Source organism: Capsicum annuum, chromosome 8 (assembly GCF_002878395.1).
Source record: "Capsicum annuum cultivar UCD-10X-F1 chromosome 8, UCD10Xv1.1, whole genome shotgun sequence".
NCBI lineage: Eukaryota > Viridiplantae > Streptophyta > Magnoliopsida > Solanales > Solanaceae > Capsicum > Capsicum annuum.
This window is the reverse complement of record NC_061118.1, coordinates 150,500,477-150,507,439: the sequence shown is the minus strand read 5'-3', so window position 1 is coordinate 150,507,439 and position 6,963 is coordinate 150,500,477. Positions and strand designations below refer to the sequence as shown.

At 36.0% G+C, this 6,963-nt stretch overlaps 1 pseudogene; it reads left to right on the top strand.

The window, feature by feature from the left end:
* The first annotated feature begins 190 nt into the window (after positions 1–190).
* Positions 191–6,963, top strand: part of LOC107879294 — a 71,368-nt pseudogene continuing 64,595 nt past the window's right edge.

Below are 6,963 nucleotides of genomic sequence, written 5' to 3'. Positions count from 1 at the left end.
TATATATATATATATATATATATATATATAGCTGAATCTGTTTGCATAAGATTGAGTTGGTAGAAAGGTGATTTGTCCTTGTGTGTTAGTTTAGTAGAAGATAGAGAGGGAGTTGTTAGTTAGGTTGATTTCTCGATTGCTTCAAGTATGAAAATGGCTATATTAGCCAGTAAGTTGTAAGTATAGACTCATGGTTGTTGTGGAATTTGAAGGTACTCTAAATGTATGTTTGGGTAAGTAAGTATGAGGAGAGAAATCCGTATAAGTAGAAAAGATTGTATGGGGTTATAATATAAGATTAAGGTTGATAATGTTTATTATGTAACTTTACCCCTTGACCTTCTATTGTAAACTAGTACTACTTGTGAGAAGGTAAGTAGTGATTTTTGAGGCGCTTGTATAGTATGTCCCAAATTTTATGAACTAGCATGTTATGTTGCATTTTTTAGTAGTGATAGATGATTGGTACAAGACTATATTCTTGAATTTAATGTACAATGTGGTGGTAAAAATAGTGGCATGAGATTAATGATCTATGTTTTGTGGGAAAAAATTAGTAGGCTTGATGTGTTAAAATAGTACTTGCTAATGAGTTATGATAAGGAAGACCGTAAGATCAAGATCAATTATTTTTTGTTTGGAAGTTCTAGTGTACTAGTGTTTCTTGATGTCAATTTCATGGTATCCAAGTGAGAATCATACGTAAGGTTGGGTTGTAACATCATGTTTAGCACTAGACATTAAGTTTTGAACAATTGATGTCCATGAAGGTGGATGTGATGATTTCTTGGTTAATGATACTAGTTTTATGGAAGTAATCTAATAGGCTTGAATGATATATGCAAGAGCTTAAGTTTATTTGATTCGCAGTGAAGTATGATGTTGCATATATAATGTAGAAGTATGCCCAAGGTGATCTGAGGTTGCGGTATTTTCTAAGACTATTACATGTTTTGTGTGACAAGTGGTACCGTTGAGTTGCTAGGTGGAGAAAGACTAGTTAGATGGTATATGGTGTTCTGAATAGCCAAATTAAGGAGTTTTGATTAATAGTGTTGAGCCCTTTTATATGATCTTGATTCTTATAGTAGAGAGATGTAAGTTTAGAGTCGCAATATTGGTAGGCTATGTAGGAAGTGGTATGATTCATTGAAGGCTTGGTTATATCCATGTTGAGTGCTAGATTCTAAGTTTGAGTTTTTAAAGGCTTAACTAATAGAAATAAGAGTTAAAGCACTAGAGGGTGTGCACTTCGACTATGGGGATACCCATGAAGACCCGAAGTTAGTAAGTATGCAAGTATTATATGATGACTACTGGGTCTATAGAATGATAAAGTGTATCTCAGAAGGTAGTATTAATAGTGGGTTTTCCAATTTCAAGTGTAGTCATTCGGGTTAAGTGCCATGATATGCGTGTATAGTAGTTTTCCAGACCCCAGAGTACAGTGAGTGTACTTTAGTTTAGAGTCTAGTAAGGGATCTCCCAAACTTAATTTGATGGCTTAAAGCTAAGGGAGAGATGATAGAGAGAATAACCAAGTCAGGCTTTCAGATTCTAGTAGTGATGTCAGTATCACATAGAACATCAGAAGGGAAGATTGAGGCTCAACCCATTCCAGTCTCAGTATTTTTTGGTTATCCTAATACCTACTCATACCTCATGTTTCAGTTCAATGATCATAGTTTTGCATTAACAGACGTGCTTCTTTACACCCGAAGAAAAGATACTTAGGCCATCAGTAGCTGTTGAACCCAAGCCATAAGGTAAAGATGCTTATCATTTTGTCCATTCTCGTCTAACGTTGTGATAGGTCATCTATTTCCTATCTCTCTTTATTCTCGTTTCAAGCTTTCTATTTATTAGATGAAGAAAAGGGCTTCATGTTACTATGTGGTTTAGCTTCAAAATTCTTGCCTTGTCCTTTAAATTAATTTAGGGAGTTGTGCATGGATACAAGCTTTCAACATTGATTGGAAAATTAACTAAATATGATTGAAAAGTAGCTATATTCTGATTTCGTCTGTTCTTCCTTGCATGGATATTAGTTAAGAAGCCTCCTATACCTCCTCTGGCTAGTCCTGCTCCTGGTGCTATTCCATCCATGTCACTGTAGGTAAAGTTATGGAGGCTTGGGGGAGGGATAAATGACTTTTGAATGTAGAGACATTATGATAACTATTTTCCCCACATCTTTAGCAGTTCCAGCCTATGCTTCTAGCCCAGCAGGCACAACCTTATGGTTCTGGGTCATCTCAACAATTTTTGCCACTTGGACATGCAAATGTTGCGATGTCACAACCTTCTCAAATCCAATTTCCTCAACCTATGCAACAGGTTACTAGTAGACCTGTAGTAGGAATGCATAGTATGCCTCATGGACCACCTATTCCCCATGATTTTCAGTGAAATTTTGCGATGTCAAATAACCACATGCCTGGTTCTGGTGGCCCAAATTTACCTCTTTCTTCTTCATATAATGTAGGTCCTTGGGAAGATCTTTTGTGGTTATTGTCAATCGGTTTCCGATGTTCCATTCATATATTGAGGAAATACATTTTGTTATCATCTTTAACAGCAGGTAAATGTAGATTCTTTTGGCTCCCAGTATCAGACATAGATAAATGATCATAGGTTTCCATCAGGGGTACAACCCTGGATGCCAATAAGTAATCATAATGTGAATTCTGCAACAACTATGCAGAAGACTGGAGAATTAGCAGCTCCCTTGGTTATTCCGGTAAGAATTCAATGTGTTTTATTGTACCCGTTTTGCATAAAAATTGTCAACAGGTAACATGCTTAAGTTAATGGGTTAATGGGTGTGTGTTGATTGAGAGAGTCAACATTTGAATTCTATGATAGTTTTTAGTAAGAAAATTAAGATTCCAGTGAACAAAAAAGGTGTAAAACCGTGGTATACAAGAAAAGGAGCTCTGCAAAAATATCATTGTCATTCAGATCCAATCTTTTTACCACTTTGTGTTCTCCAGACAGAAAAAAGAGCATGCCAATTTGGCTTTCTGGAATTTTTCCTTTTGGATTATATTCACATAGGTTACTCATATGAATAGGTTAATGTCTACATCACAAACACTTAATTTCTTGTCTATGAACAAGTGGTGGATATGTTGGCCCCCATCACTGCCAAGAAATCCCTCAAGTATCCACATCTAGTTCTTTGTACATCATTCTTCTTCCATTAGCACTGGAGATAATAGGCCCCTTTGTTTCAGTCCTCTTTGTCAAAGTTATCATATGGGCTGCCGTTCACCGCTACCAAATTCTACCTGACTGTTGATCAGCAGAACTTGATACACCTCTACCGATAACTTTATTTTGACCCCATTTCTCTATTATCTTACATATTTTACATGTGGCTAAATGCTAGTAGGTATTGCTATTTTCAGTATCTTTTGATGATCAGTAGGCTAATTATGGTTGCTAATATTGTCATATTTCCTATGGCTTTATTACTCCAACCAATTAATATCATTCTTACAATTCTTGAATTGATTTTTAGATACTATTATAATAGAAGAACAAGAATCTCTACCTGGGAGAAACCTCGAGAGCTGATGATAGAAATGGAGGTGAGCTCTCGTTTCATCGAGATTTTTATGGGTTGTTTTATCCAGTTTCCTATGCTTATCAATGAAAAAAGAAGTACACAATTCTTTTTCTATGAAGCTTCGTAGAACCACTTTTTCTTTGCTAAGTATATGTGATTTCTGTTGAATGTTTGTGTAGCGAGCAGATTTTCTCGATCTTACTATACTATGTAGGCTTCATTTGGGATTTGCATTGACCTTTTATTTCCAATATAGTTCTAAAAGATTTTATATTTAACACTATTGTTCTAAAAAATGTGTTTAAGCATACAAGGAAGGATTATATTTGGTCTATTTTAAACAATTTTATTTACTTTCTGATTAATGTAATGTTATTGTAACTCAATGGCGATATAGAGAGAGGAAACCTGATATAATATTGCGGTTCACACTTCTCATTCTGGTTTATAGAATAATAGTTTGGCTGGTTGCACACTTGCACCCAAGAGTGTGACCTAATGGTCAATGAAGTAGATTGAGAACCATGAGGTCTCAGGTTTAATTTCCAACAGAGATAAAAACACTAGGTGATTTCTTACTGTCTGTCCAAGCCTTGATGGATAGAGTTACCCAGTATCTGTGCTGGTGGGAGGTAGCAGTACCTGGTGTAACTAGTCAAGGTGAAAGTTGACCCAAACATGACGGTTATCAAAGAAAGTTTGGCTGGTTGTGAGGGACAAGTATTAAGGGACCAACAACTGGAGCTGTAAGGAAGTTTGAACATTTTGATTCTTTTCTTTTTGAGATAAATAGTTTTTTTTGGAGTTATTACTTTGTATTCATCAGCATTAAGGTTATGCTAGCAGTCCAAAAGAAATGAAAAATAATGAAAATAATGCGAGGATTCAAAGAGATCTACTACCTGTTATGCATCCTGCACACATTGGCCCTTAAACAAAAAATAAAAATCTTTAATGCTATTCCATTTAACTTTCTAAATGGAATTATATTTATCTTCAAAATACCTTCAAATTTTCTCGCTCCATACAGTCCACCAAATACAAGGAAGGATTGTTCTCCCCCATTTCTTCTAACTCTTGCTAATACCCTCTAATCCAACAGCTCAACAGATTGTTGTGTGTCCTTTGATAGTCCACTTTACTTTAACTCAATAGATCTTGTATGTGTTCTGGCATGGTCCACTTTACTTCTATTAAACTAAAGGTGTCAAATGGGTGGGGTTGGCTGGATCAAAGAGGTTTGAGTTAATAAATAGGTGGGTTATTAACCCGCCCTAAAGCTACTTGGGTTGAAATGGGTTGGGTTGAAATGCTCTAAAATGCGGGTCATACCCCAACCCACCCAATTTGAACTCAGATTTAATTGATTTATTTGTTATTTTATAAACTTTTAGTACTTGAAAAATTATTATCTTTTTTTTTTGAAATTGGTAACTTTGTATTATATCATACAGTACATGGGTTGTACTGAAACCTTTATATACAAGAGTACTCCTAAATCGACTGTTCTATATCTAAATTTACTCTAGAACATCAATTATCGAGGCAGTATCATTAGAGTATAGTTGATTACACCAAAAACATAAAAGCAAAATGCAGTTGAGTTTAACCTTCTACACACTATTCTCTATGCTCTCAAATCATCTAGAATTCCTTTATTTCCATATAGCCCACCATATAGCACCTGGGATAATTCTCCATCTACTTCTGTCCTTCACATCTATACCTTCTTCTCCCAGCACATTAAAGTCTCGGATACTTTCCTAGGCATTGTGCTGGAAATGCCTTTTAGTCTTAAGAAGATTCTCCAAAGTTGTTGGGTGTACTTACAATGTAGAAATACATGGTTAACCGTCTCTAAAGTTTCTCCACAGAGGAAACATCCGGAGTACAAGGTTTTCCCTTTCTTCATGACATTATCTTGTGTAAGAACTACTTCCTTGGTCAGTAACTAGACAAAGATAAAGCATGACACTGTGTGAGGTATCCTACTTTTCCATATTTGCTTCCATGGCCACCTTGGATCCGGGTGATTTATTTGGTTTATCATCTTGTAGGCTTTGTTGACACTGAACATTCCTTTTTCATTTCCTATCCACCATAGTACGTTCTTCACTGTCTGCAGTCCATTGAATAAGTCCACAGTATTAAAAAATTCAACTACTCTTATTACCTCTAGGTTATTAAGTTTCTTTCTGAAATTGAAGTTCCACCCATGTGGTGTCCATAATTCTACTATAGTCCTCTATTGAAACAATACCAAGTTGTAGATATCTGGAAAAATCACTTCCATATTCCCATCCTCATGTCAATTATCCTTCCAGAACCTAGTCTTGTTTCCATCCATCACTTTAACTTTTGAGTTGCTTTTAACTTCATTCCACTAGTGTCTAATAGATCTAATAGATCTCTAGAGGCTAATCCCGTATGGTGTGGTCACTTCTTTAGTCAGCCATCTATCTTCTTCAGGATATTTAGCCCCAATCACTTTCCTCCATAGCAGTTGGTTATTGTTTGCATATTTCGATAACCATTTCATCACGAGAGCCTTACTTTGAATTTTTAGGTTCTTTATCCCCAACCCTTTAGTCTTCTTGTCAATTGTCCACCACAGAGAGCACTGCCACTTTTTCTCGCATATCTTTGTTCCTTATTCTATCTCTCCTAGTATGACCACACATTAATCTCAACATCCTCATTTCTGCTATGTTTATCTTTCGAACATGCGAGCTCTTGACCAGCCAAACACTCTGCCCCATGCAAGATATCTAGTATAACAAGCACTTTATAAATTTACCTTTAAGTTTATTTTAACAAAATTCTTATACATGGCATGCTAGTTACTAGATCTTTTGCAAGAGCTAATTGGGACAAAAAACACATGTTCGAAAATTGATTCATCGAAAAAAAGCATAACTGTAGTTTATGAGTTTCAAACGTGTCCAAATGGAAAAAATATTATGTGGGGGGCTGTGTTGAGTATGGAACTTAGAACCTCGGTGTAGGATTTGAACACCCTTACTATCACACTCAGTCTTGTTTTTTGTGGCAAGGGTGTTCATTAAAAAATACTCAGAAATGACAGAAGGCGAATGTTGTTCAGTTGATCACCCTTGGATAGCTGTAGCTCGGCCGCATCTTGGCAATGTTTCCACCCTGCTTGTAGTTATATTCTACACAGTACATTCTAGTCCTTTTCCATGTGGGACATTATATAATTCATATTCTAACACTTTCATCCAGTATTGTACTGCTGGAAGTTACTGATTTCTACTCTCAGGGTACTGTTTATGTTCTATTTTTTGACTTGACCTTCTTTCATGCTATTTTCATTGGGACAGAGGGCAGACACATCAACTAACTGGAGAGAATTTATAAGTCCTGAGGGAAGA